Raw genomic sequence first — 22303 nt, 5'->3', positions numbered from 1 at the left:
TACTAGCATCTGCCAACTCAAATAGCTTAAGGGATAACTAAAGGACAAGTCTGACAAAAAATAACATTCACAAGTGGGCAATGCTTGTAATTTCCCCTATGGCTTCAATATTCAATGTATATGCAATTGGCAAATAACAGCATCCACACGGAAAAAAACTTTAAAGTAAAGGAGAGAGCAGTCCCTTCCTTTGAGACCTTCACCAAGAGTTTGGGAACTAAGGGGGAAAGCACCTGTTAACTCAGAATCTGGTCTAGGCTTGTGATGAAAACTGAGGTGCAATGCTCTGGCTTATACTCTGAGAATTTGATGAGCAATTGCCACAAACTGAAATGGGGTACTGTCACATGTCCAAATTGTATATGCTATGGTTATCAGACAAAAGGAGAAGGTTTCAAAATGCTACTTCTTCCCAATGACTGCCTTCTAATGATAGTAGCAGAGCAAAAAACTCTTACATCATAAGCTTGTGAAGGAAGCTTGCCCTTTATGTGTTATGTGAATACTGTGTAAAGGGTCCAGGAGGTCCCTAGTGAGTGGACATGGCTTGCTATGCAATCCCAATGTGCTCGATTTGGGGGTAGTGTGGTCGAACAGCCTTAGGCTTAACACCGAGGAGTACAAGACATCTACAAATACACACAACAGTCAATGAAAGACACACAACTCAAGAAGGAGATCCAGAACCAATTTATAAATAGCATGTATCTTTATATATAATTAGACATCAGTAAGAAATTATTCAGGTAAGTAAATTTCTAAATAAGAATTCTTTTAACTTTAAGAAGTGGACACAGTGCAATTTCTGAATTCTGCAATGTTACCCTATGGGAGAAAAAACAAGTTCTACAAGCAGGTACTGTATGATGACTTACGGGACCAATCGTCAAGACTGAAGGTAAGTATTGGGCAATAGTAAGGACAACACCAATAGGTCACTCCAGATAGCACTAGGGCGGCTGGCTGTAAAGGTGTAGTACAGCGCCAGGTGCCCAATGTATTTCAATGGAGATCAGTCTCCATGGAAAAAGGATGCAGGCTCTGGCTGGATGGCCAGTCGAAGCCAACCAACGGGTAGGTTACAAACATGCAGTGCTTTGGGACGTAGATGCATCTTTGGTCCTCTTCTCCACTGGTCAGGGGTAACGGATGCAGGTGTCCTTTGGGGTCTCCGTGTCTGAGAGTCGCTCGGTTGAGGGGTCCTGTGGTCTGAGGCTGCAGGAGTAGTCTGGGAGCCCAGGAGGGGTGAAACTACAGTGGAATTGAGCTCAGGAAACCTGCATGACTTTGTTGACACCAAGGGCCCACTTCACATTGGACCAGAATCAACGGGTGCAGTGGTTGTCATAGGTGTTGGGTTTCTCTCACCACAGAGCCCGCGGGAGAGGGGGCCTGTGGGCAGAGGCCTCAGGCAACTTGGGGGAGTCCAGGAGGGGTGAACCTATGATGGACTCAGACTCTCGGGAGCAGGGGAACCTTGTTGGCAACGGTGGTCCACTTCACCTAGGGTCTGAGATGGCAGTGGAGTGACTCAGGCATCGGGTTTTGGGGTTCCAGAGGCTTCTGAGTCCCTTCTTTGGAGGTTTTTGGAGAACAGCTCTGCTCTTCACGGGAGGTCTTGAGTCTTAACTGAAGTCAGGCAGTCCTCCCAGATTTCTGAAGTCACAGTTGCAGGACGAGTTGCCTTTGATGTAGAGTTCGACCTGGGATGCATACAGGCCTGCAGGGTTGGTACCAGATCAGCAGCTTCTATTCTCCTGTCGTGGCTCTTCAGTGTCCTTTGTCATCTTAGGTCGTCCAGATCTACTTCTCTGATGCCAGGGGCTCCCCTAAATACTGAATTCAGGAGCGTTAAGAATGTGTAGGGTAGTAGCCAATGGGCTACTGACCCTTGGGGTCACTACGCCCCCTAGATGACCACTTTCAGAGGGAAGTGGGCATAACCCTGTCTCAGAATTCCTAAGCAGGCCATCACCAAGATCGCTACTTCTTAAAAATCGTGTCTACCTCACAGCTGGCCACCTATGGGGTGGTACTAGCCTGGGGGTGGCATGCCTACCTGACTAGCTAATTTCCTGCCTGTCCAGGTGTTAAATGGGCTCTGGACAGGGAGGGTGGCTCCCTCTCATGTGAGGGGAGCCAGATTTGCATTTCAAAAGGTGGCAGCCCTTTGAGGCTTGCTGCCATTAGAAAGGCTAATCAACAGGTCATCCTGTGAGAGGGGGTGTTACACCCTCTGCCCAGGCAGGCTTTTGTTCTGGACCTCCTGAGAGCAGAGGGTTCTCACCCAAGTGGTCCAGAATGATGTCTCAGTGGCAGGCTGGAAGAAGCTGGTCAGCAAGCACATCAGAGGCTAGTAGGGTTTCAAGGGCATCTCCAAGGTGCCCTCTGGGTACAGGGACAGGTAAATCCAACAATGGCATCAGTGTGGGTTCACCAATATGAGATGTTTGATAGTAAACAACCCTATCTTCAGTGAAGCCATGATGTACCTGAGAAACTCCTATTGACCATTTAACAGCACATGCATCTAAAACAGCTTCCCTGGTCAATCACTGCGTCTGAGAATCAACAAAGACATAGCGGGGGCACATCTGCTTGGGCAGATATACCCTCACATGTAATTTAATACACCTTGCAATAGGGCTTTAAGGCCTGCTAGAGAGGTGACACATATATTGCATACAGTATTAGGGGACATGGCACACAGGCTGTGTGCCATGTTGTGTTTTCACTTTTGTCTGCCCCAAGACACAGCCTGTAGTGGCAGCCTGTCATGCGCTTGGTGAGGGGGTCCCCAAGGGTGGTACAATTAGCGTTGCAGCCCTTAGGGACCCTCTTTAGTACCACATGCCCTAGGTACCAGGGGTATCATTTACTAGGGAGACTCACACGGTGCTAAAGGTTTTGTCAATTGGGAAACAACTGTGCAGTTTTGGGAAATAGATATGGCAAAGAGGACCTGGTTAGCAGGAGCCCAGTGCACTTTCAGTCAAAATCACATCAGATACCAGGCAAAAAGTGGGGGATCTAATCAGGTCATAGCAAGGCACTTCCTTACAGCTGGTCTGTCAGATGGGGTGAAAAATGAGATTTAGGACCTGGCATATATATTCTAAAAATGTAAGTATCAGGAGTGGTGTGAAGAAAGATGAAAAAAATATAGACTTCTGTTGTACATCTGGTTAATAGTTAACCCAAAGAAATGGTTGTTCGAAGTGCAAAGTATGCAGTACTATATATCAAGCAGTACTGCCAATGTTGCATAGTTCCTCAATAACAGATACTTAAATATCGAGGTTAGAAAGAGCTATTCACATTTTTATCACAATTGCTTTTGGCTTAGTAGAGTCCTGATAGCTCCAACGGAAAAAGGGCACAGGGATGTGTAAGTGCAGCATGTACGTTAAGATATAAGATCATGAGTAGCCAGTCAATTTTGGTGTTCTTTTCATCAGTGTTCTCAATCCTCAGAGCAACTTTATTAGGATAAAGAATTTTCATTGGTCTCTTTGTTGGCATTACACTGCTTACAATGTAGCCAAAAATATATAATTGGGGTGCTGGTTGAAAAGAAAAATCAACTGCCTTTGTAAAGCGTTTTTGATCAAGTACATTGTCTAAGCATAAACTAATGTTTCTTTGAGTAATAACACAGCCTCAGACAAACTGAAAGTGATTTCCGTGGTACCAAGCTGTACACTCAAATAAGAAACCATAAGCTGTCCAAAATAGTGAACAGCATGTTAAGCAAGACCCAAACAATAACAAGTACAGTAAAGGTTTGGATAACTAGATTAAAATCTCAAACAGTACAATATAAATTGTACAAAGATGGTCAGCCAGAGAGGGCGAAACTTGAGTCTATCTTTCAAGTCTATTAACAGAGAAGAAAATTAAGGATTCAAATCTGCAGCACCATCAGCATAACAGGAATTGGAATGCAAAGCCATAAGACAGGTAGTCAGCCAGTTTCTGGTAAGTGTATGGCTGAAAGAGCAGTGATTGACTGGTTATTCATAGATTTAAAAAAACAAAGTAAGACGTTCAGTATTTTTCTTTTGATTTGAAGATTTTGAGCTGTGCAAAAATGTAAATCTAAGGTGTTCTACTTGTTGCCACTGCTGCATAATAACTGTTACTTGATTTTAATGCAATTCAGATTTGAACGTAGGTCCAGATCCTACTGCTTTGGTACAAATTTCTAACATTTTCCCCTCACACTTACTGCAGATTGGTTCAGACTTTTAAAATAGATTTTGTCAAAGTTGTTGAACCTTCAGATGAAGTGCAGCGATATTGTCATTGTAGTGAAGAAATGAATCTAAATTCTGTGTGGGTAGGGTCTTTCAAGGGCACTAAATTCTTTGTTGGATGCCCAGAGGTACAAAAGGAATATATATATATATATATATATATATATATTTTTTTTTAATGCAGTATTGACTTCGCCTCCCTGATCTCCAAGAGGAAGTAAACATGCATGTAGGCGCGTGGACGTCGAACCCCCACCAGAGTAGCCATCGAGAGCAGGTAAGGTCTGCTCCCACGTCCAGTGGGGTTTTTGGGTGTTTTTAGATTACCCCTTCCCCAGGTTGGTGGGAATCATCACTAGAAAGGGGAGAGTCTCCCCTTTTCAGCGATGCCACCTACAAACAGATTCCTCAGCCCTCCGATACACAGGCCGAGCCTCTTTGGGGTTAATTATTTTCCTAGATGTTTGCTTTCCCTGGGGGCCATGATCAGCCCCCAGGGACACCACACATTTAGAAAAAAGAAATTATGTATATCGCCTACTGGCAGTCACCACTAGGTAGTTACAGTTAGGACCATTTTTCCACAGTTTTGGACTTTTTTTTTTTTTTTCATTTTTTAATGAATTTTCACAATTTTTTTTTTTTTCAATATAAAATGTGTTGCAGTGATTCTTCTTGCACAAGGAAAGTTTCAGGGTGATCCGTCAAGCAGGGGGCAGAGAAAAACGGGGCTGAAAAAAGTTGCATTTCTCATGTTAATTCCCATAGGACAGGACCTTTAAACATGTCTACCGCCCTAACAGCAGGACAGAATTACACCAAATGTGGCAGAAAGCTAACTTTCACCACCACAATTATGTTTTTGCTTATTTGGTGTAAGTTCATTCAGTAGTTTTTGAGATATTAAAAGGAGAAAAAAATATGTATATCTCTGGCCGATATCACTTCACAAATAATATGTCAAATTCGTGAATATGCATATGAAAAGAAGCGTTGCGGTTGGTTGACCGCAACCAGACTAGAAAGTTGCGGCCATCATTTTATTGCACGGTCCCCAATGGGTGAAAATCCAAATTGAATGTGCCATAAGGAGTCCGGTTAAAGGTACCCTGACCGCAGGGGTGTGATATAGGTGTGTTTTTAGGGACAAATTATGGGTTTTAAAAAAACATTTTGGCACTACCATGCAAGATATTTATGAAAAATCAGGAATTTTCATGAATAATTTGTGACTATATACAAATTAACGAAAAACCACACATACACTAATTAATTCACTCATATATGCACTCAGAGTCAAGTGCCCACTCAAACCCACTAAGACTTACACACTCACTTTCAGACCCACTCACTCACGCACCCACTCATTCACAGACCCACTAACGGAGACTGGAACTGTGGCCAACCTGCACTCCCCACGACCAAAGGACATGCGGGCACAGGGTTGGGTGGTTGTAAGGGCTTGGCTGCAAAGGCCTGGCTGCAGGGCAGCCCTTTCAACCTCCGCCGCACAGAGCCTTTGGATGTGGGCAGCGCCAGTTGGCCAAAGGGCCGGTCTCCATCAGTGGATCTGTGAGTGGGTGCATGAGTGTTTGAGTGGGTCTGAAAGTGGGAGTTGGAATAACGTGTAGTAATTTAAATTGCTTTACATAAAAAAACCATAGCAATTCATTGGGGAAAAACAAGTCACACGGACGCTCTAGTTGGGTTCTGATTTTACTCATACAAAACCATAGAAATTAGAGTTCTTTAAGTAACTATAACTTGCACCCTAAGGTAACTATAACTTGTGCCTTCTCCATGCACAGCGAATTACTCAACATATTATATCATTGATGAAATCTTGTACGGCATCTTTGATATTCTCACTGCAACATTTGCAATAAAATTACTGATAAGCAAACTGTGCATGGCACAGGTGCGAGTTATAGTTACCTTAGGGCACAAGTTATAGTTAATTAAAATAATTCTAACTATAACTGCTGAATTTCTATGGTTTTGTACGAGTACATTCAGAACCCAACTACAGTGAAAAATATATATACACACACACCTATATACATATATATTCACATACATTATATATATATATATATATATATATATATATAATGTCACTTACCCAGTGTACATCTGTTCGTGGCATGTTCCGCTGCAGATTCACATGCTATGCACAGTTCCTGCCATCTAGTGTTGGGCTCGGAGTGTTACAAGTTGTTTTCCTTCGAAGAAGTCTTTTCGAGTAACAGGACCGAGTGGCTCCTCCTTTTCGGCTCCATTGCGAATGGGCATAGACTCCATCTTAGATGGTTTTCCCGCAGAGGGTAAGGTAGGAGTGATTGAGTGAGAATAGAAAGATGTCCATGCAATGGGATAGAGATGTATGTACAAAGTGTACGTCAAGGAATATTTATATACATATGTACAATTTCTAATTATAACTTAAATGGCTACAGGCTCCCGGGGAGGAGGGAGGGAGCATGTGAATCTGCAGCGGAACATGCCACGAACAGATGTACTCTGGGTAAGTGACATTTTCCGTTCAGTGGCATGTGTAGCTGCAGATACACATGCTATGCATAGACTACAAAGCAGTAATCCTCCCCAAAGCGGTGGTCGGCCTGTAGAAGTTGAAGTTGTTTGAAATAATGTTCTTAGTACAGCCTGTCCTACTGTGGCTTGTTGTGTTGCTAACACATCTACACAGTAATGCTTGGTAAAAGTATGAGGTGTGGACCAAGTGGCTGCCATACAAATCTCTGTCATTGGTATGTTTTCTAGAAAGGCCATTGTTGCTCCTTTCTTTCTAGTGGAGTGTGCCTTTGGTGTAATGAGCAGTTGTCTTTTAGCTTTCAGGTAACAAGTTTCTATACATTTCACTATCCATCTGGCTATGCCTTGTTTGGATATAGGGTTACCAGTATGGGGTTTCTGGAATGCAACAAACTGTTTAGTTTTACGAAATGCTTTTGTTCTGTCGATGTAATACATTAGAGCTCTTTTTATATCTAATGTATGCAGTGCTCTTTCTGCCACTGAGTCTGGCTGTGAGAAGAAGACTGGGAGTTCCACTGTTTGGTTTAAGTGAAACGGCGAAATTACTTTTGGTAGAAATTTTGGGTTTGTGCGGAGAACCACTTTATGTTTGTGTACTTGTATAAAATGGTTCTTCAATAGTGAAAGCCTGTATTTCACTAACTCTTTTGTAATGAAGTGATTGCTACTAGAAATGCCACTTTCCAAGTTAAGAATTGGATCTGACAAGAGTGCATGGGTTCAAATGGTGGACCCATGAGTAGTGTAAGTACAATATTAAGATTCCACGATGGTACTGGTAGAGTTCTTGGAGGTGTGATTTGTTTTAGGCCTTCCATGAAGGCTTTAATGACTGGTAATCTAAATAGGGATTTTGTCTGTTTATTTTGCAAATAAGGCAAAATTGCAGTGAGGTGTATTTTGATGGATGAAAAAGCTAGATTTGCTTTTTGTAGGTGTAGTAAATAACCTACGATGTCTTGTATGGACGCATCCAAAGGTGTGATGTGTTTTGCTTGGCAGTAGAAAACAAATCTTTTCCACTTGTTAGCATAACACTGCCTGGTGGTAGGTTTTCCTGCCTGTTTAATGACTTCCATACACTCGTTTGGAAGATTCAGATAGCCAAACTCTAAGATTTCAGGAGCCAGATTGCTATATTGAGCATTGCTGGATTGGGGTGTCTGATCTGCTGTTTGTGTTGCATTAACAGATCTGGTCTGTTTGGAAGCTTGACGTGAGGTACTACTGAGAGGTCCAACAGTGTGGTGTACCATGGTTGGCGTGCCCACGTTGGTGTTATAAGTATTAGTTTGAGTTTGTTTTGACATAGTTTGTTGACTAGAAATGGAATGAGTGGGAGAGGTGGAAAAGCGTAGGCAAATATTCCTGACCAGTTGATGCATAGAGCATTGCCCTTGGACTGAGGGTGTGGGTACCTGGACGCAAAGTTTTGGCATTTTGGTTTGTGGCGAACAGATCTATGTCTGGTGTCCCCCACTGACGAAAGTGTTTGTGTAGTACCTGGGGATGTATTTCCCACTCATGAGTTTGCTGGTGATCCCGGCTAAGGTTGTCTGCTAATTGATTGTGAATCTCTGGAATGTACTGAGCTATTAGGCAAATGTTGTTGTGAATTGCCCAATGCCAACTTTTTTGTGCTGGGAGGCAAAGTTGCAATGAGTGTGTTCCGTTTGTTTAAGCAGTACAATGTTGTCATATTGTCTGTTTTGACAAGAATGGGTTTGTGAGCCAGAAGAGGTTGAAACGCTCTTAGTGCTAGAAAGACTGCTAGCAGCTCTAAGTGATTTATGTGAAGCTGCTTTTGCTTGCTGTCCACTGTCCCTGTACACTGATTGTTGAGGTGTGCTCCCCACCGAATCATTGATGCGTCTGTAGTCAGAATGGCTTGAGGCACAGGGTCTTGAAAAGGCTGCACTTTGTTTAAATTTGTGGGATTCCACCACTGAAGCGAATAGTGTATTTGGCGGTCTATCAATACTAGATCTTGGAGATGACCCTGTGCTTAAGACCATTGTTCTGTAAGGCACTGTTGTAAGGGCCACATGTGTAACACGGCGTTTGGGACAATTGAGATGCATGTTGCCATCATGCCTAGGAGTTTCATCACAAATCGGACTGTGTAGTGCTGATTTGGATTTGGTTGTATTTTTGGCACTATGGAGTGGAATGATTGCATCCTTTGTGGGCTTGGACTTGCAATCGCCTTTTGAGTGTAGCTCCCAAGTACTGCTGATTTGGGATGGTTGAAAGTGTGATTTTTGATAATTTATCAAAAACCCTAGTGTGTGTAGGGTATCTATTATATAACGTGTGTGATGTTGACACTGTTTTTGAGTGTTGGCCTTTATTAGCCAATCGTCGAGATATGGCAATACATGCATGTGTTGTCTCCTTATGTATGCGGCTACTACGGTAAGGCATTTTGTAAATACTCGGGGGGCTTTTGTTATCCCGAAGAGTAATACCTTGAATTGGTAATGTTTTCCTTGTATAACAAACCTGAGGTATTTTCTGTGAGCTTGATGGATGGGTATGTGAAAATACGCATCTTTTAAATCCAGTGTTGACATGTATTCTCCCTGTTTCAGTAATGGGACTACATCTTATAGTGTCACCATGTGAAAGTGTTCTGATTGAATGTATAGGTTGAGAGTCCTGAGATCTAAGATTGGCTTTAGCGTTTTGTCCTTTTTGGGAATGAGGAAGTACAGGGAATAGACCCCTGTTCCTTTTTGTTGATGAGGTACTTGTTCTATGGCTTGTTTTGTTAATAGTGCCTGCATCTCTGTTTGTAACATTGCTAGATGTTGCGACAATAGTTTGTGCGCTTTTGGGGGAATATCTGGAGGAAAATGTGTGAATTCTATGCAGTAACCATGTTGGATAATTGATAGTACCCATCTGTCTGTTGTGATGTGTGACCATTGATTGTGGAACATTTTCAGTCTTCCTCCCAAAGGGGATGTGTGTTGGGGGAAGGTGATGGCAAAGTCACTGCTTAATGTTAGTGGCTTGCTTTGTTGATTGGAATTTTCCCCTGGATTTGGGAAATTGCCCTCTGAAGGACCCTCGAAACCCCCCTCTTTGATACTGTGATTGATAGGAGGGCTTTGTTTGTGAGGTGGCTGGTTCTGATGGCTGTGGCCTGAAACCCCACCTATACTGCGCTTCCTAAATGTCCCTCTGTTTTGGGATGAGTAAAGCGCTCCCATCGCTTTGGCTGGGTCAGTATCCTTTTTCATTTTTTCTATGGCTGTGTCCACCTGTGTGCTGAATAACTGTTGTTGGTTCAATGGCATGTTGAGTACCGCCTGTTGAATCTCAGCTTTAAAACCTGATGATCTGAGCCATGCATGGCGTCTAATGGTAACTGCAGTATTTATTGTTCTTGCGGCTGTATCAGCTGAATCTAAAGCAGACCTTATCTGGTTATTCGTTATTGCTTGTCCCTCCTCTACTACCTGCTGAGCTCTTTTTTGGTATTCTTTGGGGAGATGTTGAATAATGTCCTTCATCTCATCCCAATGAGCCCTGTCATATCTTGCGAGGAGGGCCTGTGAGTTCGCTATGCGCCACTGATTGGCTGCTTGGGACGCTACCCTCTTTCCTGCCGAATTAAACTTTTTACTTCCCTTATCTGGAGGGGGTGCATCTCCAGAGGACTGCGAGTTGGCCCTTTTCCTCGCTGCGCTGACAACTACAGTATCTGGGGGCAGCTGTTGCGTGATAAATATCGGGTCAGAAGGTGGTGGTTTATACTTCTTTTCTACCCTTGGGGTTATGGCCCTTCCCTTAACCGGTGCCTGAAAAATCTGTTGGGCATGTTTGAGCATACCTGGGAGCATGGGTAGACGTTGGTATGTTGTGTGTGTTGAGGACAATGTATTAAAAAGAAAGTCGTCCTCTAGCGGTTCCGTGTGCATGCTTACATTGTGGAAAGCTGCAGCCCTAGCCAAAACCTGTGTGTAGGAGGTGCTATCTTCAGGTGGAGAGGGGTTAGGCGGATAGCACTCTGGGCTGTTGTCTGACACCGGGTCATCATAAAGATCCCACGGGTCTGTGTCCTGATGTGACTGCACAGTGTGTGTGGGTGACTGTGCAGTAGGTGTAGAAGGTGGATAAACAGTTCTCTGAGATGATTGAGGAGGAGACTGTGCTGGGGAAAACTGGCGTGGCGGAGATTGCTCTCTTGGCACTATAGCCTTTGGCTGATCAGTGTCCTAACGTCCTTGGAAAGACAGCTTTCTTTTGAATTTGAGGGGAGGTGCTGTGAGGATCTTGCCAGTATCCTTGTGGATCTGTATCCTAGCCTGTCTGTCATCAAATTCCTCCATTTGTTGAAATTCTTCCTCAAATCTATGGCTTTCTTAAAGCTGTTTAGAAAGTCGCTGTTCCTCAGTATATGAATGTTTTTTCAGCTCCGAAGCTGTTTTTTTTGGTACCGAAATGCCCAGGGTGATAGTAGGCTTTGGTTCGGAAAGAGACTTTCGGGGTCTCGACTTGACTGGTCGGTGTCTAATTTTTCTCCGAAGACTTCGATGCGGGTGTGGCCTTTTTCGGTGCCGAAGGTGTTGCTTGGCCTCCGCCTGATTTTTTCCAGGTGGAGCCATGGCCTTCCGGCAGTGGCGTCCCCGAGGCCTTTTGTTTGGTCTTGGTGTGGGTCGGGGCAGGCGTACTCATGTGCTGGCCTGCTGTCGGTGGTCGGTCGACGTCGGATTCGTCCGAATTGGATCCTTGAACGGAGATGGCAGTGTGGATCATCTCCTCTTCTTCCGCGTCGAGGTGTTCGGTGCTCTTGGATGCCATTTATAGCCTTCTCACCCTTCGATGCCTCATGGTCTTCTTGGAATAGGACCTGCAGGCCTCACAAGTATCCTCTCAGTGATCTGGTGACAAATACAGATTACAGACCCAATGTTGATCCGTGTAGGGATACTTTGCGCGGCACCGAGGGCAGAATCGGAACGGGGTCCGGTCCATGAGGCTTCGACGCTTCTTGCAGTCGGGCCGACCAGGCCCAGGTTGGGCACGGGTGCCCCGAAGGGCAACCGAAGGCGTGTCCGCTGGTACCGAGGTGTCGATTGCAAGATGGGGTGCGATCGAGAATAATACTGACGGATTTCGGTGATTTTAGAAGTTTTCCGAATCAGACAGCCGGATTGAAGAGGAACACTTCCGAACCCAATGGCGGAAAGAAAACAATCTAAGATGGAGTCGATGCCATGCGAGATGGAGCCGAAAAGGAGGAGCCACTCGGTCCCGTGACTCGAAAAGACTTCTTCGAAGAAAAACAACTTCTAACACTCCGAGCCCAACACTAGATGGCAGGAACTGTGCAGAGCATATGAATCTGCATATACACACACACACACATATATATATATATATATATATATATATATATATACACACACACACACACAATATATATATATATACACACACAATATATATATATATATATATATATATATATATACACACACAATATATATATATATATATATACACACACACACAATATATATATATATATATATATATACACACACAATATATATATATATAGACACACATTTATATATACACACATTAAATATATATACACACACATTAAATATATATACACACATTATATATAGACATATATATAGACATATATATATAGACACATATATATACATATATATATATTTTTTTTTTTATACATGCATGGGAAACTGCACATATACAAAAAAGTGATTACATATACAAAGAACAGGTGTTCTGTTTAGTCAAAGTGGAGGAGCAATAAAGAAGCCTTTAAATGCTCTTCTTGGCACAATTGCTCTGTGTTCAGAGACAGAGGTCAAAAGTCAGTTTGTCTTACAATAAATTTTCCTTCTCACCAGAGTTCCAGGATTTTGTCAGATTTTTCTTAACACACATTTAAATAGCTAAGTCAACTGTACAAACATTTCCAAAATATATTTCAGTAGTTGTGGAAGCCCACTGTTTGTACTTCTGTGTGATGAAAAAAAATATTTTAATAGGCTGAAAATAAATCCGAACATGTTACTTGGTTATGTGCAAAGAATAAATGTGTTTTCTGAAACCCGATTTTCACAGATTGTTAATACATTATACAGTTTTATCAGTAAAGCTGCAAGCTGGTGGGAAGGTTTTTGGACATTTCTCTGAAATGTTGCCTGTAAATGACAGTATGAAACTACATCATTCTTTAGTAATTTTATTAAAAGTGAGTGTTTAAACAAACTGGGAAACAATCCTGCCCTGACGGCAATGCTATTAGTAAGGCAAGTAATTGATCATGTGCTTCCTATATATGGGCTTAATATTTAGTCTATTTAATCAAACAAAGACGTTTTTTGTATAGGAGAAATACTGGGCTCACGTATTTGAAGGTGCACTCATGTGACAATGAAGAAAAAGGCGATTCTATAAACTAAAATATTTGACTAGGATCACAAAAGTTGAGACCCGTTTACGGGTCAAATACATTACAGTTATGGTTGAGTAGATTATTCAAGTTACTCGACCTGCAGGTCTAATAAAATTTTTATGATTTTTTGAGGCCTGATGTGGGCACACACAGACACACACACATTTGTGCAATAATGAAAACATCAAAATAACTCGTGATTACCCTCCTGCAAGAGAGAGATCAGCGTTTTGTAGTAGTTTCGACATACAATTGCACAGAGGGTTAATATGCCTGCTAACACTAAAGGCTGTGATGATGGATATGTGGCAAGATGAAGTAACAGTGTGTCTTTTTTTGCTTTTTTTTTTTCCAGTGTCTTTAGAGAACCTGCTGTTTGACACAAGAAAGTATGGTGACCAACATTTAATGTTGCATGCATCACACAAACCCACCAGCAGTTTTGTGAACAATATATCTGCCTTCTACGTAGGCTAGTGTTTTAGAGGGACAGTTTAGCCAGTAGCAGAGATGGCGGCTTGTTGGATGACTGCTGCTCAAGCCCTAACTCAGGTTATGGAGGACAGCTCTGAGGCGGGATCAGAGACCGAGACAGCAGACACTGAGACAGCATTTGAGGGAAGAGGACAATGGAGCAGAATTTGAAATTTATTTTTCAGGCGGCGAAGACCCATACGATGACTCCTCTCCCTGTGATTCGGAGATAGACTATGACAGTAGTGCTGTCCCTTTGCAAGCACAGTCTATACAGCGGAATAGTAGGTTAGCCCATCCCAGAGAGCATGTGCATGTGGCTGCAAGCACAGACAGAGTGCTCTCTTGGCCGCCCCTCAATTTAGTTCAGATCCAAATTCCACCTTTTGCTGGTGACACTTGATGTAAAGTCAATACGGCCAACTTTTTGCCAATTGATTACGTTCATCTCTTTTTGGATGTTTACTTCCTGCAGCAAATTGTGCAGCAAACAAATTTGCGTGCCGAACAACTTCTGAGGAAGCATGGAGGCACTCTAGGGCCCCGTTATAGGATATGTTAATGGACTTCCACTTAGCTGGCAGAGTTGAAGATATTTTTGAGCCTTGCGCTCAAAATGGGGTTAGTGCAGAAACCTATCTATCTGTTCTACTGGATGACTCGTACAGTTTTGGTAACCCCACCATCTTCGCACCGTACATGATCAGATTGTTTTTTGGCAATTGTAGTCCATGCTGTATTTCAATCACAGTTCTACTGCATTGCCCTGGGACCATCCAGACCATGACAAGTTGTTCAAAATTTGTCACATTGTGGAACATTTGTCTGCCAGGATTCCAGAGATCTATACTCCAGAAAAGAATATAGCAACCGATGAGTACTTGATCCTGTACAAAAGGCAGCTGCTGTTCAGGCAGTACATTGTTTACTTGCAATCGTGCTATGGCATCAAGGTGTACATGCTGTGTGACAGCTCTACTGGCTATGTGTACAGCTTGTGTGTGTATACAGGGAAGGACTCCACACTAAGCCCCGTAGGTTGCCCTCCCACGCTAGGGGTCACAAGGAAGATTGTATGGGAGCTTTCCAGCCACTCCTTCACAAAGATTAGAACCTTTATGTGGACATTTTCTATATAGGAGTTAAGCTGTTCAGTGAGCTCTACAAAACTGGCACTGTGGCTTGCTGTACAATTCACTGTCACTGCAAAGGATTCCTGCAGGAGCTTGTTTGCAAGAAGCCCCAGAAATCCCCGACTACTGCATTGCATTCCAACATGCTGCTTATAGTCAAGTTTTCAGATAGGTATGATGTGTACGTGCTCACCCCAATTCATGATGAGAGCACTTTCCCCATCACAGTTTGGGATCAGATGGCTGAAGCTTACCTGTATACTTGATTACAGTAAGTAGATGGGCGCAGTGGACAAGAATAACCAACTTCTTCAACCATACAATGAGAGTCGTAAAACTTGCACTTGACCCAGATGGCAACACAAAGCGTATGTTGTTTATTGTTAGACAACCACAGGAAGACTCTTGCCTTTCCTTGACTTTCAGTAGTTTGTGATTGAAAGCCTCACTGCTGCTACAGAAGCAGCAGCCTCCACATCTTATGTCCTGGAAGATATGGCAAGGCTGCAGGAGCGACACTGCTGATCGCATTCCTAAAACACCTAAAAAGGATCAACCATGTTGTTGATGTGAAGTGTGCTCGAAGCAGGGAAAAAGCAGTAGTCTAATGCTTAATGTCCATCTCCGCCAAGTCAGTTTTCCCACTTGCTTTATGTTGTACCATTCTAAAGCAAACTTCTGGGAAAGTGACTAAGGTGGAGCAGCCTTTGGGTAAACTTTTCAATGGCTGTGCACGGATACCTAACGTCAATGGGCCATTACTTTGTTACGCAAGCAGCTACAGAATTTTAGCTCATCTACTTCAGGAAAACGTGGACTGCCATATGGCCTGTTAGACACCTTTATCCGCCGTCAGAACGTTATTGGTGTTCTGTTCAACGATTAATGTGCATTATTGTCCCCACACTGCACACACTAGTGGACAGAACATATGCCATGCTGTCACAGAGTACTCTGTGTGGAAACATGTTAAAGGCGTGACTGAATTTTGAAGTTCTTGTTAGGGAACTTATTTATGCTACACAAGGACCACCCTGATTGCCAACAAGAGCTAGAGTATATTTAGTAAGTCAAACAAATGTCCTGCAGGACATTCAGGAACATTTCTACTTGCTTTGAAAGTGTACAAACTCAATTTGTAGCTTCACTTTTAAAGCAAAAGTAGAAGTGTGGATGATATTTGTTTGACTTTTTACTTTAGAGACCTTAGGTAGTATTCACCAGCATGCCTGCCTTAGTTTCAATGGCAGATATGCTCACTCAGTTCGAGGAATAGGCCTCAGAAGACATACTAGGACACCGCCAACTTGCATCCACAAACTGGAGGGAGTCGGATTTAGCACAGTATGTGCACATAAAAGATATTTTCTTGAGCTTCAAGTAGCTAGTGACGGAAGGCATTAGTATAGGTTCAATTGGCAATTCTACAGGCTTAGTGAGGACTCCCATGGATATTGCATAGGTAGAAGGCAGATAGTGAAGGTAGTACAGATACACATGCCATGAAATCATCTACACCTATAGATTCAAACCCATTGGTGCTGTGCCTTCACTGAATTACTATGACACGTATGGGTCAAGGTTTGACTTCCTTGCCAAGGTCATCCTTCATTTCAAATTAGTAAATGTTCAGTTTGTTGTATGATAAGTGCATTACAGTCACAGCACTGCACATAACAGTGGCTGGGACATATGCTACATTCTCACGGACTACCCTGTGTGCCAAAAAATACCCCTCTTCATAGTTTAGGACGTTCTCTTTAGAGAACTTCACAAAAAGTCCCCAGAGGGTCTGCCTTAGTTTCAAAGGTGGTTATGCTCACCCATTTGCAGGAATAGGCCCGCCAGCTTGTACTCACAAGCTGGAAGGAGTTGGATTTAGCACAGTGAGTGAGCTAAAGGTGCATGAAAGACAGGTCTTCCTAAGCCTCATGTGGCCGTCAAGGGAGTCATTTGTAAAGGCTCCTTATGCATGTGTTCATTAAAGTTCAGGAAGAAGGAGGTAGTTACTTGACAGGTGGTAAAATGCAGTCAAACTTTGTAGGAAGCTGGCCTGGTTTGTGGTGAGCACCAATGGTGTTATCATCTTAAACAAAGTATCCCCTATAAGTAAGGTGTAGGCAGTGTCTAGGAAGCCAGGGCTCTCCAGAAGTAGGTGTGGATGAGCAACCAAGACTTATCGAGGAAACATGCAAAGCTAATGCAATACCACTATAGTCACACAGCACTTACACATATTTAAGAACCACAGTGTTACAAAAATAAAGGTACTTTATAATGGTAACACAAATACTAAAATACGGTATAGACAATACCCCACACACACTATTATATAAATATTAGCAATCAGTAAATAGCATAGTGTAAAGAAATGGCTCCCTGTTGCAGTTACTCCCCACTTTTTGCCTGATGCTGACTTGACTGAGAAGAGTGCTGGGACCCTGCTAACCAGGCCCCAGCACCAGTGTTCCTTCACCTAAAATGTACTTTTGTATCCACAATTGGCAGACCCTGGCATCCAGATAAGTCCCTTGTAACTGGTACTTCTAGTACCAAGGGCCCTGATGCCAAGGAAGGTCTCTAAGGGCTGCAGCATGTCTTATGCCACCCTGGAGACCTCTCACTCAGCACAGACACACTGCTTGCCAGCTTGTGTGTGCTAGTGAGGACAAAACGAGTAAGTCGACATGGCACTCCCCTCAGGGTGCCATGCCAGCCTCTCACTGCCTATGCAGTATAGGTAAGACACCCCTCTAGCAGGCCTTACAGCCCTAAGGCAGGGTGCACTATACCATAGGTGAGGGTACCAGTGCATGAGCATGGTACCCCTACAGTGTCTAAACAAAACCTTAGACATTGTAAGTGCAGGGTAGCCATAAGAGTATATGGTCTGGGAGTCTGTCAAACACGAACTCCACAGCACCATAATGGCTACACTGAAAACTGGGAAGTTTGGTATCAAACTTCTCAGCACAATAAATGCACACTGATGCCAGTGTACATTTTATTGCAAAATACACCCCAGAGGGCACCTTAGAGGTGCCCCCTGAAACTTAACCGACTGTCTGTGTAGGCTGACTAGTTCCAGCAGCCTGCCACACCAGAGACATGTTGCTGGCCCCATGGGGAGAGTGCCTTTGTCACTCTGAGGCCAGTAACAAAGCCTGCACTGGGTGGAGATGCTAACACCTCCCCCAGGCAGGAGCTGTAACACCTGGCGGTGAGCCTCAAAGGCTCACCCCTTTGTCACAGCCCAGCAGGGCACTCCAGCTTAGTGGAGTTGCCCGCCCCCTCCGGCCACGGCCCCCACTTTCGGCGGCAAGGCTGGAGGGAACAAAGAAAGCAACAAGGAGGAGTCACTGGCCAGTCAGGACAGCCCCTAAGGTGTCCTGAGCTGAGGTGACTCTGACTTTTAGAAGTCCTCCATCTTGCAGATGGAGGATTCCCCCAATAGGGTTAGGATTGTGACCCCCTCCCCTTGGGAGGAGGCACAAAGAGGGTGTACCCACCCTCAGGGCTAGTAGCCATTGGCTACTAACCCCCCAGACCTAAACACGCCCTTAAATTTAGTATTTAAGGGCTACCCTGAACCCTAGAAAATCAGATTCCTGCAACTACAAGAAGAAGGACTGCCTAGCTGAAAACCCCTGCAGAGGAAGACCAGAAGACGACAACTGCCTTGGCTCCAGAAACTCACCGGCCTGTCTCCTGCCTTCCAAAGATCCTGCTCCAGCGACGCCTTCCAAAGGGACCAGCGACCTCGACATCCTCTGAGGACTGCCCCTGCTTCGAAAAGACAAGAAACTCCCGAGGACAGCGGACCTGCTCCAAGAAAAGCTGCAACTTTGTTTCCAGCAGCTTTAAAGAACCCTGCAAGCTCCCCGCAAGAAGCGTGAGACTTGCAACACTGCACCCGGCGACCCCGACTCGGCTGGTGGCGATCCAACACCTCAGGAGGGACCCCAGGACTACTCTAAGACTGAGTACAAAAACCTGTCCCCCCTGAGCCCCCACAGCGCCGCCTGCAGAGGGAATCCCGAGGCTTCCCCTGACCGCGACTCTTTGAATCCTAAGTCCCGACACCTGGGAGAGACCCTGCACCCGCAGCCCCCAGGACCTGAAGGACCGGACTTTCACTGGAGGAGTGACCCCCAGGAGTCCCTCTCCCTTGATCAAGTGGAGGTTTCCCCGAGGAACCCCCCCCTTGCCTGCCTGCAGCGCTGAAGAGATCCCTAGATCTCCCATTGACTTCCATTACAAACCCGACGCTTGTTTCTACACTGCACCCGGCCGCCCCCGCGCTGCTGAGGGTGAAATTTCTGTGTGGGCTTGTGTCCCCCCCCCCGGTGCCCTACAAAACCCCCCTGGTCTGCCCTCCGAAGACGCGGGTACTTACCTGCAAGCAGACCGGAACCGGGGCACCCCCTTCTCTCCATTCTAGCCTATGTGTTTTGGGCACCACTTTGAACTCTGCACCTGACCGGCCCTGAGCTGCTGGTGTGGTGACTTTGGGGTTGCTCTGAACCCCCAACGGTGGGCTACCTTGGACCAAGAACTAAGCCCTGTAAGTGTCTTACTTACCTGGTTAACCTAACAAATACTTACCTCCCCTAGGAACTGTGAAAATTGCACTAAGTGTCCACTTTTAAAACAGCTATTTGTGAATAACTTGAAAAGTATACATGCAATTTTGATGATTTGAAGTTCCTAAAGTACTTACCTGCAATACCTTTCGAATGAGATATTACATGTAGAATTCGAACCTGTGGTTCTTAAAATAAACTAAGAAAAGATATTTTTCTATATAAAAACCTATTGGCTGGATTTGTCTCTGAGTGTGTGTACCTCATTTATTGTCTATGTGTATGTACAACAAATGCTTAACACTACTCCTTGGATAAGCCTACTGCTCGACCACACTACCACAAAATAGAGCATTAGTATTATCTCTTTTTGCCACTATCTTACCTCTAAGGGGAACCCTTGGACTCTGTGCATGCTATTCCTTACTTTGAAATAGCACATACAGAGCCAACTTCCTACACATAGAAAGCAATAGGTATTAGTAAAAGCAACAGTAAATAGTGAGGGCCCTAGGGGAGGGCTAAACCATATACTAAACAAGCATCTACAATGCAATTGGTCTTGCATTTGCTTGAATTAGAGCTATTGGCATTGTAAATGGACTTTTCTTGCAACATAATTCCAGTGGCCCTGCGCATAACTGAAGGGCTAGCATACGTATTGGGTTGATGTCCTTAGCATTCATTTATATAGATTGAAAAGACTTTGAAAACCATTCCATGCACATAGCTGTAGGACTATAATTATGCCTCGGGCAAGGAGTGCCTAATGACTTCATTGACAATGCTCACCAACATATAAAACTGAACATCAAGACATTTGTTAAATGCAATGTAACTTGTAGAGAAATGAAGTAAAACATCACTAGGTCTCCAAAAAAACCAAGACATCTGTTCATACTGACATGGGGGGAATCCAGATGTGACCAGCAAGCTGGATCGGGCACACACATACAAATTATTAACAGTTCTTTAGGCCCGTTGCCCATTAAACAAAGCTACCCAACAACTAACGCAAATAACTGGCAACAGGGATTATAATTTGAGTCAAAGGTCTGGAATAACAAAATACAGGCCGAGGCCCTGTGAAGGGTGCCCCCACAGATCCAAACATTTTGGAACCCTCGGTCCCGCACCAACATCCTGAAACCAAACTGGGTGATACAAAGGAGGCTAAACGGGAACTGGGGGATGGGGGGGGATGCAATACATGGTAAAATGATCAGCTAACCAGCCTCCAGTGCATGCATTCAGTGATGCTGCTCATACATGTCATTCAAATACCTTTTTGCAACCATATGTACTATGTACACAGGTTGGTACTGCAATACTGCCGAACACAACAGCCAATTAGGAGCTGAGAGGTGGCGGATGTGGCTTTCCAGAACAATGCAGAGGAAGGGGTCGGAGGTTGCTCTGAGAAAAAGCCAGACACCAGACAATGCGACATTAGCCACAGCCATCAACACTTTTCCACCTCTACGGCCATGGTGAATCTTACTGGCATGTCAGCGTGCAACTCAAAGCAGGGTGATCAGAGTAGGGCAGAGGTCTTCAAACATTTTGATGCCGGGACCCCCTCTCAAACGTTTTTTTAGGCTTAAGGATCCGCTCCTGACAGAAAATTCTAGAACCTGGTACTCATCATCATAAATATCCCCAATTCCCACTGCAAATCATTTTTACGGCAAGGATATAATATGAAACAGTGTTTAGCAAACCAAAGGTCGGTGGAGTGTGGGGGCGTGGTCAAGGGTGTGGCTAAAAACAAAGGCCCTCATTTATGATGAATTTGCGTGGGCAGCGCCGCAAGTCTTCTTGCCACACTGCCCTACGCCAATATAAAAGGGCAGGAATGCATAGTATTTATTAATTACAGTGCATTCATGCCCTTTCCCCCTGCGCTGGCGCACAAATTGCTGCCTAGGGCCAATGTAGGCAGGGTTAAGGGGCACGGTCAGTTAGCTACATATAAAATAACAGGCAGCTTAAAGGAAAAATAAATACAAGAAAGTGGTTAGTCATTGGGAAATGCACTGTAGTGCATTATGAAACCTCTATTAGTTAATGCACTGCAGAGGTCTGTGTGTAACAAGACAGTCACAGAATTCAATCTTGGTTGGTGCAGTGGAGAATAGGGACTTGTGTATTTTCAGTGCCACGAGGTCACAGCTGTGACAGAAAGCACTGTGAAGATGTAAGTCATTATTTTATTTGTATTACACAAGGTATAAGTTAGGGCACTAAAAATGCACAAAAAGGTTAAAGATACAATTTCCAAAATGTAGATTTAAGTAATACCAGATCATATGTAATTTTTTTTATTTATGTCCCTTCAACACCTCCTCAGTAAGCACTAGAGGGCAGATTTATGATAAGTGGCGCTGCACATAGTGCAACTCCACTTTTCTGGTGCCCCCATAACGCCACAGTTTAGCGACATATTTAAAATACGGAGCACCATGGTGGTAGTTAGGGTGACTAGCGTCAACATTTTTTATGCTAGTCCGGCGCTTTGCAGGATTAGCTTAAACAATTATGACGCTAATCCAGCAAAGCACCCGGAGGGCCCATTGTAATCAATGGAAGCCTCTTTTTAACGCCTGCCCTTAGCAGGTGTTAAATGCCGATAAAAATGGCGCAAATGAATCTCAGATTCTTTTGCACCATTTTTACGGCCCCTCCAAGTGCCCGAATGCCCTCCCCCTTGCATACATTCTGCCAGGCGCAGGCATAATTAGGCACAAGGGGTTACAAAGTTGCGCAATGAAAGCATTGCGCCACTTTGTAAATATGACGCAGCTTTTCCCCCGAGCAACTCCTAACTCACCTTTGCATTTCATTCAGAAAGTAGGC

At 44.1% G+C, this 22303-nt stretch overlaps 1 protein-coding gene across 8 annotated transcripts in view; it reads right to left on the bottom strand.

Annotated features, from left to right (window-relative positions):
- The window catches only part of MARF1 (meiosis regulator and mRNA stability factor 1), a 586552-nt gene that overhangs the window by 417469 nt on the left and 146780 nt on the right, over positions 1 to 22303 (bottom strand). The gene's annotated exons all lie outside the window — the stretch shown is intronic.

The sequence above is a fragment of the Pleurodeles waltl genome, chromosome 10 (assembly GCF_031143425.1).
Source record: "Pleurodeles waltl isolate 20211129_DDA chromosome 10, aPleWal1.hap1.20221129, whole genome shotgun sequence".
Lineage (NCBI taxonomy): Eukaryota > Metazoa > Chordata > Amphibia > Caudata > Salamandridae > Pleurodeles > Pleurodeles waltl.
This window is presented reverse-complemented; position numbering and strand designations above follow the sequence as displayed.